We start from the raw sequence: 10,363 nt of genomic DNA on the forward strand, positions 1-10,363 counted from the left end.
AACGAGTATCATGGCACAGGAAGTGTTACCAAGAAACGACACATTCAGGCATGATAAAAAGAGCTAAAGAAAGGTTTGAAAGAGAACTGTCTGGTCCAAACGAGGCAAGGCGGAAATCTTGTGATCTGTCAATGGAAGCTAAACAACCACTAACACGTTCAAAGACATCGCCATACAATCGAGATGTGTGCTTTTTCTGTGATGGTGAGGGAGGATATCGTCAACCACTACACACTGTCAGTACATTGTCTGCAGGAAGTTCTCTGGATGCTGCCGTAAAGAAAGAAGGAGATGAGAAGCTACATGTCAAACTCTCGACTGCAGTTGACAGCAAAGATGCTCATGCAATTGACATCAAATATCATAAAAACTGCTGGACGAAACATGTCACAAATGTACTTCGTAAACCTTCTGCTACATCAAACATCGAGCAAGCAAGTGAAGTAGCAGCCAAGATAGAGTTTGTAACCATGACAGAGATGGCACTGAAGAGCGGCAAGGTAATGAATATGTCGCAACTACAGGCTGCATTTGACACTATCTCACAGGAAAACAGCGTGGAAGGGAAGACATGCAGTCGCAAGACTATAAAGAAACTTATTCAGGCCGAAGTACAAGGTGTTGAGTTCCACAAGCCCAAACGTGTGAACGAATCAGAGAGGGTAAGCATCAAGGAATCAAGAGATGTTGCAATTCAGTTATCTGAAACTGTTAATGAAGATTGTACAAGCAATATGAAAACCTTGTATGATGCTGCTGTACTCCTTCAGAAGGCCATCAACAACTGTAAAAAGTGGGTATTCACTGGCTCACTGGAAACATTATCAAAGGATAATTGCCCAGAGGAACTTTACTGTTTCTACAGATGGATAATCCAAGGACCAAATGCCACCCTGTCTGTTGAAGAAAAAAGCACCGAAGTTCATAAACGGGCGATGCATCTGGCTCAAACTACCATATCAATGTGCTTGACGGAACGACAAGTCAAGAACAAAAAGTCTGAAACAATACAATCTACTCGAGAGATGCCAGAACAGCTTGCAGTGGGCCTTGCAGTTCATCAAGCTTTACGAAGCAAAGAAATTGTAAACATGCTGCACGGGTTTAGGATGTCCGTTGAGTACAACCGGCTTCTTAGGGTGGAATCGCAGATAGAGGCACATGTTCTTCAACGTATGGAACAATGTGGTGGAGTGTATCTTCCCCCAGACATAGTGAAGGATAGACACGTGTTCTTTGCTATCGACAATGTTGACTTCGCTGAAGATACCTATGATGGAAAGCGCACATTACATGGTACAGCCATGGCAATCTACCAGAGGACGGAACCAGATGATGAACAGCCGGACTTAAGGTATGTTTTCATTTCTATTAGAAAGTTGATAGAAAATTAGTGAAACGGTTAGGCTCTCTGTATTCGGCTATACTTGCCATACCTTCCATGTCTCCAGTTCCCAGCTTAAAAAAACTCAGACACGGTTCACTGCAACTTTTGCTGACGATATCGCAGTTCGTATGGCGTGTTTCCTAGAAACTATAACAAGAGGAACATCACTTTTTACAAATAACAATAATGAAATATGTTAACTGATGTAAGATTGGTCAAAATACGTCGCATAACACAATGTGAATCAAATAAAATTGGGAATTAACAAATTAAAAATTTGGGAATTAACAAATTAAAAATAAAGGTTATTTAATGTATTTGTAGGTTGGACGACTCATCAGACCTCAGTCGCTCAATAAAAGAGCTCCCAAAGTCTCTCACAGAATTATTGGAATGCCCCGAGCCATCTAAGAAACCAACACACCCGCTTCATCCTGCATTTGGTCTCTTTGCTGAGCATGAAATTCCAATCACTGTAAGCCAAGATGACTTTGCCTGGTTGCTGGCACGCACCCTTACAAGAGAGGAGAGTGGTTGTGATGAAACGTCCGATAATGAGAGTCAGAGTGTGATCCACCAGAAAACACAAGTCCCAGTATGGTCTGGTTATCATTCTTTTCTTACTGATGTTATTCCTGTAACGCGCGCTGGTATACCTCCCTTGATTGCAGCCCCAGCCCATGAATGGAATACTTTGCTAACAGTTCTTATGTACGCCCAAACGATAAGTACGCAGGTTGTGGGTTCAGAAAGAAAGACAGTCATATCCCTTGACATGGGACTTTATTTGCCTGCAAAGAAGCTACAAATGGCTCGAAATGACCTGGATCACATCATACTTCGCCCGGGCGAGCTGCACATATGCATGGCCATGTTGAGAACCATCGGCGCATATGTGGAAAACAGCGGTATCGACATGTGCTGGATTGAATCGGAGCTCTATGGTCCCTCGACAGTACGGCAAATACTTGACGGCAACCATGTGAAGAGAGGTGAGAACGCGCATATCACAACCTTACAGGCCTTGTTCACTTTGTACCAGGAAGCCTTTTTCAAGCAACATCAGGAGTTACATGAGACCCTTCAGAGTTTGGCACAAGAGCTTTGTGATGCATGCAAAGATGGTACAAGAACACAAGTAAAGAACGCACACGTGGATATGGTTAGTGCTATAAGTTATCTCAATATTCTTGAGAAGATGTCAACATTTGAAGCTGCAAACACCAGCAACCCGATGTTCAAAGTGATGCGCCACTACATGCGTATGGTTATGGAGATGCTAGCATTTATCAGAGCTGTTCGAACTGGAGACTGGTCACTTCATCTAATTACTCTAGAGATGTTCACCAAGTACTTCTTCGCCCATGACAAAATAAACTATGCACGTATGATTCCTGTGTACCTTGCTGAGATGTCATCATTGAAAGAATCAGATCCAGAAATCTATGAAGAGTTCATTCAAGGAAACTGGGTAGTGAACAAAAATGCTAAAGTACCATTCTGCGCAGTAGGAGCTGACAATGCACTCGAACATAAGAATCGCTCAATGAAAGTCTCTGGAGGGTTGGTTGGCATCACCCTAAATGAAGCTGCTCGGACCAAATTCTTCCTGATAGCTCCAGAGCTCGCAAGCCTAGCTGAACAAGCAAAGAACATGGCGGGGGTGTCTTCCAAACTTCAAGGTCGTCATCATAACCTCGCTACAGCTGTCTTAGCACGCGAAGAGAAAGGTTTAGCACAGTTAACAGCCACTATTGAAAGGTTCACGAATCCATTCTCTGATGCACATACCGACCTGTTCAACCTTGTGACCAAGGTGGTTATGCCAGAAACGGTAAAGAAAGATTTGTGTGAACAAAGTGAGATTGGCAGGAGACTGTTTGACTGTTTTGTAAAAGAACGAGTCCAGTCTGGTGAAGTTAACCTTTGGTCGCCCTTAAAGAAGAGAAAACTCCTAACGTGGAAAACCAGTGCAAAGATGGTAAAGGTGACTGCAGCAGACAAGATTGTGGAGCTTCAAGAGGATAGGTCCCTTTTCGCGCGTATGATGATGGTGTGCAAGAGCAGGCCAGAAATTGATATAAAGGAGACTGTAGGCCAATACGAGTTTTCGATAGTCCCGCGATCATTGTTTGCTGCTGATGGCACAATGCTTCACTGTTCATCCAAGAGTAATCTAATGAACATTCTGGAGAAGCTGAACGACAACAGAGGCAACAGGAGAGTAGCGAGTCCAAATGAAGATCGAGTGAAAGTCGCTATTGTAGATGGGATGGCAGAAGTTCAGTCACTTGACAAACCAGAGTGGATCAAAAATTGCGCACAGCTGGCTGAGCACTTTAGCAACCGTGTTCTGCAGGCATACACTGGAAGTTATGAAGTGCGTTTAATTTTTGACAGATATGATTTACCTTTTTCACTCAAAGCGGCCACCAGGGTTAGACGGCAAGGAGGCCAAGCTCCAGTCTATTACCACATCACCGACACAACGCACATTGCCAAAGTTCCAATGAAACGACTCCTGTCACACACGAAGACGAAGATGGAGCTCACCATCTATTTGGGCCAAAAGATTAAAGAGTATGCTGATCGTAGTGGAAGGCAACTGGTGGTAGCATGGGGAAGTGAATGTCAAGCAACACACAAGGACATGGGACATTTACAGAGTAACCAAGAGGAAGCTGACACAAAGATGATCTTGCATGCTCTCGATGCTTCGGCTAATGGTGCAACCCAACTACAGATTCACTCTCCGGACACAGATGTCTTCGTCCTTGCTCTTAGGCGTTATCCGGAATTGTGCGAGGACACGCTGTTTGTCACGGGAAGAGGGCAACACCATCGTATTATTGAGCTGAAACCGATTGTTCAAACTCTTGGGCCAGATAAGATAGCAGCACTTCCAGCATTCCATGCCCTTAGTGGGGCCGACAACACGGGAAGTTTTTCTGGAAAGGGAAAGCTTCTCTGCTGGAAGGTATTTGCAGAGGCGGATCCATCCATCATCACTGCCCTTGCAGAACTTGGGCAAGCTGCTCATCCAAATGAAGAAATTGTTGCAGCCATTGAGAAGTTTGTCTGTCTTCTATATCAACCGAGAACAACAATAACGACTGTTAAAGAGCTGCGATGGTTCCTTTTCAAGAAAAAACAAGCACAGTCAGACAGGCTGCCACCAACTAAGGGTGCATTGCACCAGGCAATCCTGAGAGCGCATTACCAGTTGATGGTCTGGAACAGCGACAGAATAACAAACCCAGCGCTACCATCACCTCAGCAGTATGGATGGCAAATGGACCAAGATGAATGGGTACCCGTCATGACAAACCTGCCACCAGCCCTGAAGCGATACTTCAACTTGTAAAGTGTGGATGCTCCAAAGAAAGGTGTTCCACTAACCGCTGTCAGTGCCGCAAGGCTGGTTTAAACTGCACAGACCTCTGCAGCTGCTCCGACAATGGGGAGACCTGTGATAACGATGTTCAGGAGGAAGATGTTCTCTATTTAGATGAAGAGGACGTTTCAGATGATGACGACTAGTTTATAGTCCAAATGAACATTGTAAATCATTGTATACACACGAATGAAAACCACGTACAACCAGTAACAGTAACTGATAACCGTGCTAAGATGTTTTGTTAGGAAGGCTATGGTAAAACTCCTGTGAAAAGTGATTCTAATACGGGAAAGAAAGTTTATCTGATCCACTGTAATGTTTTGGCTACATTGTATCACTGCTATGAAGAGTGACAAGGAGATGATAGACTATAAATATTTTTGATTAAACTGGTTGTCTGGCCAATGTTTGTCATACTTCTATCTTTAAACAATTCATAAAATGTTTTCGTTAAAAGATTGTCATTTTGGTAAAATGACTAAGGTTTCATTTATAAAAATGTGATTTTGTTGACAGCCTCGTTTTCATGCAAGCATAGTCACGTGATAACCCTTACCATGCAGACATGTATGGTTACACGGATGACATCCATCTGCCACACTTTCTTCGATCTGTCTTTGTCAGGAGACGTTAAATGGCTTTCCAGTGCAGCTTTTGTGTGAGCCTCGTTTTTGTGCTAGCTTGGTCACGTGACCCCAATAACCTCTTAAAATCGCATTTTGATATTTAAAACATTGCTTTGCTTGATTGTGGTGATTTTGGTTCAATTTTACGCAAATAATGGATAGCTATGGATAATTTTATTTTTGAGCCTCGTTTCCATGTCGGGATTTACATCTCACATTTTCGACCTCCCATAAAACCCGTCTGAGCAAGTTCCAAAGTTGCCACCAAAACTTTTCGTGTTATTTAGGGTCTCCTTAACACATTCAGAATAGTGGCTTGCTTTCTTCACGAAATTCCCACGGCATCACACATGCTCCCGGACTAAAAGCCTGGAAGACATCGTGCAAGAAGAGCAGGATCCTTGAGCCTCTCATAAATAGGTTTCAAATGCTTTTCAAACACTGGATCTTGGTGGTGAGCCTTATCCGGGAAAGAAATGTTCTTCTTGTACCTGCACCAAGAATTGTGTGGGCAATACTTGTCTTTCTTTGTCTGGTATTTTTAGGCAGTGGTACAAACCGGCCATGATTTCAGTCTGCATGGCCTGGACAGCAGCATCTCGCTATTCCACAGTATTAATGTCTGTTAACATTATTACGAATAGCTTTCCCATATGATTTTTTCATTTTCTCTATGGCTGTTTTTGTTAAACAACCCTGTCTTCCTTTCACAGGCTTACCATCCTCCAGTTAAGATGCAGTTCTTAAAAATTTATAAAAGGCCTTTCCCAGCCGCTTTTGAACATGTGCAATGCAATCAAGTTTTTATAACACGATCACAATCCACAGATCCATCAAGGTGCTCAATTTGCCACTTGACATAATTTTCAGATGCCTTCCAAGTTTGTATTCATCACTTGTTGATTCCAAAGAGTCATATTGAATGCAAGTGTCGCACGCCACATAATAGTTCCAAATAGCACTATATGAATAGGAGTCTCCATAAGAGATCATATATTTATATCTAACAGAGTAGTCCCACTTCTAGTCCATAAACACTTCACACATTCCATCTCCATGCTTGGATTAGACCCTCCGAAACTACTCATACAGTTACGGTTTTCAGCCCAGTGTTGAAAGTTTTGTTCATTTAAAGACGATTTCTTTTGTATACAAGTGTTGCATACCTTTGAAATGACTTCATAGTCCAGTACTTTTCCAGTGGCAGCTGAAACGACAAAACCAATTTCATATGGCAGTATACCCTCTCTTGGACCATGTATCATCAAAACTGATTGGAATGTTTATCACAGTAGCCTCATCTTCCTCACGGTTCCCTTCTTCTGTCATCGCCAGCATCCTTCTTTCCTGTTTTTATTCAGTTTCACCTGGACAACTTCAGTATGTGCTTGAATCAGGACATCCCCATGACTGTCCCATGTATCTTTCCTCATGGAAAAGGGCATATTCAATGTTTTACAAAACTTTGAAATATCTTCTTTTGCCAATCCCCATTTCACTGGCAGTGTAAACCTCTCAGCGATTGATGTCTTTCCCTTGCACAGTTCTGGGGGCATTGTGTAAACAATTATGCTCACTAGTAGCCAGACATTCCGTATGCTGCAGCTAAGGCCAAATCGGCTTGTACTTTTTTTCTGAAAGTTCTGGATGGTCTAAAACAGAAGAAATAGAAAAATAACTGAGTGATAACAATGCTGGACGACAACAGCAATAATAGAAGCGCATAAGAAGACTATGTGGATTGTGAAAGTAAAAATACATTAACTGAAAATAATGATCTCACCGGAAGCACATGGCGAATTTGAATGAATCCTCGTTGCAAGTTCTTTAAGACTATCCATGGACACAAGGCAATATCCTGGTATGTCACCCTTAGGGTCTATGCTTTCATTGGAGGAGCTTTCTGTGCATTCCGTAGCAATTTTTGTCAATGAAGCGGAAGAAGCAGGTAGTGGAATCTGTTCACTCACAACATTATCTTCAATGGCAAACTTGATTTCTGTAGCAGTGTTCCACAAGTTCCACGGGCACTTTCTTTTGCCTTTAGACTCCTTTGAATTCATTTCTTTTTTGACAATTCGTTTTCAGTATGGACTGTTTACATCCGATTTGGCATGGCCTCGTGCAAGAGATTCTTGTGCAATCCACACAAACAGCGAAATAACTCTGTACTATGCCCCCAGGTAATACTCATCAACAAATTAAATCTTACGAGAAACTAAATTTTCACCTTGACCACTGGTTTCTGGATATTTCCAGAAAGGTTTTGCAGAGTGATCGTTGTTTTATTTGTTCAACTGCGGTTCTGCATATTGTCACAAATAATGCAATGTTTTGGTCTTAAGCTTGTGTGGTATAGTCACCAAAACAATAATAATAATTTATTGATATTCACTTTGGTGTCGGTGGAAGTGGTGGATGTTTACCTCAATAAATATGCATCACCATACACCACTATTTACCTTGGTAAATATGCACGCTATTTGCCTCCACTTTGTTTCATGGGCTTTAAGGTAACATTTCAGTAGTTCACAGTTTGTATAGGGGAGATATACAGTGTTAAACCTATGAACATATTTGCTTGTTCAACTGGCTACCATCTTCAGTCTTAACAAAATGAAACTGACTAATGCAAATTTCAGTATCCTGGGAAAACTAGACGAGCTTAGGAAGAACCATGATGCAGATATTGTCCAAGCAAAACAGCAAATTTTAAATCAAAACAGAGACTAAAGACTGAAGACTGCTCAGGAGAAATGTAATGCTGCCTTTTTAAAATATGCTTCCCACACCCACTGTTCTCGTGAATGCTGTGATGAAAACCAGTTAGCTCTACGGGAGAAACATGAGCTTAAAAAGGCAGCACACCCTGGCTTTGTCATCTCTTTTGACAACCTAGACATTCATTTGGATAGAAAGAACATGACTATTGAGTCAAGGAAGGGTAAACCATCAGATGGTGGAGAACAGAGTTTCTGGGGTCATGCTGGCTTCTTCAGCACCAAAAACAGATCTGCTTGATGTTTGTAATTTTTTTGAATTTATTTATTTGTAAAATCACATTACTAACATTACTTCAGTACGGGTAAATACATCACTAGACAATACAGTATTCTGCCTACAACACAGTGGATGTTTGTAGTTTGGAATTCTTGCCATCAATTGAGGATCAGAGGTGTCAGAGGCTTAAAGGAGAACTCCTGGGTAAAATGAAGTTATTTTGGATGTTTGGCCTTGGAACCATGTTTCAATTTTTGATAATTTTATTTACGAACAGTTGCTTACAGCTCAGATAAGTTACCTGAAAGACGACCAAAGAATACCTATGAACCGTGAATATGAACCGTGAGTGATCTCGGAAGATGCGGACAACAACCCTGAATGTGGTTAAGGTGATGAGTCAATGGGAAGCGACGAAGAAACACACCCTTGACTGCAAAATTCAGACTGGTATGTAGTGTGTAGGCTCTTGGTTTATTGTAATATTTCTACAGGCATTGACTTGCAGATTCAGGACAGAAATAAACTTTTTTTCACGAAAAACACGACACTCCTGAGTTTTACAACAGACATGTTTCGGCAGTTGCCTCTGCCATCTTCAGTGTGAAATGAACAACACATTACAGTGGAATATAAATGCTAAAATAATTACAATAATAATAGAAATAATTAAGATAGTAGTAACAATAGTAATATAAAATTAAACAGAAAGTTTCAATTAACGTGTTTGACTTGTGCATTGAGTGTAGGTTTTTCCCAAAGTATGTGCAACGCGTCGATTTTAAAGGCAAACCGGGTGGATGCCCGATCGATAATGGCAAAATTGTCGCGGGAGCATGCAGAGCGACAAGCTGACCAAGTCTCCAGATGCTTGAAGATGTGTGAGGCCCTGTCTGTTTCCAAGTGTTCCCTTACACGTGTGTTAAAATGTCTGGTGGTTTCACCGCTATAGCAAGCTGCACAGCCTGCGCCCCAAAATTTATAAACAACACATGATCGGACTTACTGTGTAGCTTATGACAGCTGGTGAGATACCTTGCAAGCCTTTGCATTCATGTACGAAAGAATGCACAATCATCTTGCCAACAAACACAAAAAAGGATTTGGAGACCAGGCCATAATCCAACGAGGGAACTAGGTGACCAGCTTCTCCTTCAAACAATTTTATCCCACTGAAACTGCCTCTTACTAACTCCTACATGAGATGGTGGAAGAAGGCTCTTGTTGGACCGCCAACATCAACCCCAAATTCAAATACACCAGAGCTTTGAAACTGGATGTTAAGAGGACTTTGCAGATTAAAACGGGGATTCTTGTAATTCCTCAACACTTCACCCAAACTGCTTATATTTCTTGTGATGACTTCCTTATTACATGAAATGTTAAATTACATGTTAAGTTCGCGAATAAAAAAAAATTGTGAAATTTAAGTGATACGAAAATTAAATGTCGCGAAAATAACACGACACTAAATTAAGTGATGCACATTATGTCAATAATTTAAAAAGCGACTTTATTACTGTTACACACGTTTATAACAATCATTTTGAACTATTCTGTGGTGATGTTCTTGTCATCTTCTTTTGTATAATCCTCAAACTGTCCATTTACTGGCTCCATGTAGTGCTGTTCTACTAGTTGCTTAAACCTTTCAATTGCTTCAACATTCTTCGTAGATGCCTCCATTCTTACTGTAGCCTCTACAGGAATCTCCAAGCCTCCTTGTATGAGTGGCAATCTCGAAAGTGTGCGTCCTTTACTGTCACGAAGACATCTGCACCTCTTGAAATAAGAAATCTTGTAAAATGGCTGATCTCACGTGGCAAATGACTAAGTGTACCATTCAATAGTCGTCTGGGAAGTAATTTTGTCGCGGCTGTTCCATATCAATCATGTTGGTTGTTTCTTTCATGGATGCATGAAAGAACGTCTCCAACCTTAGGTTTCCATATC

General features: G+C 41.5%; 1 pseudogene; it reads right to left on the minus strand.

The window, feature by feature from the left end:
* Positions 1-5,771: 5,771 nt before the first annotated feature.
* Positions 5,772-10,096, minus strand: LOC146477117 (uncharacterized; annotated as a pseudogene).
* Between the last annotated feature and the right edge of the window lie 267 nt (positions 10,097-10,363).

Source organism: Pavona decussata, unplaced genomic scaffold (assembly GCF_977016875.1).
Source record: "Pavona decussata unplaced genomic scaffold, jaPavDecu1.1 SCAFFOLD_72, whole genome shotgun sequence".
In the NCBI taxonomy this organism is placed as follows: Eukaryota; Metazoa; Cnidaria; class Anthozoa; order Scleractinia; family Agariciidae; genus Pavona; species Pavona decussata.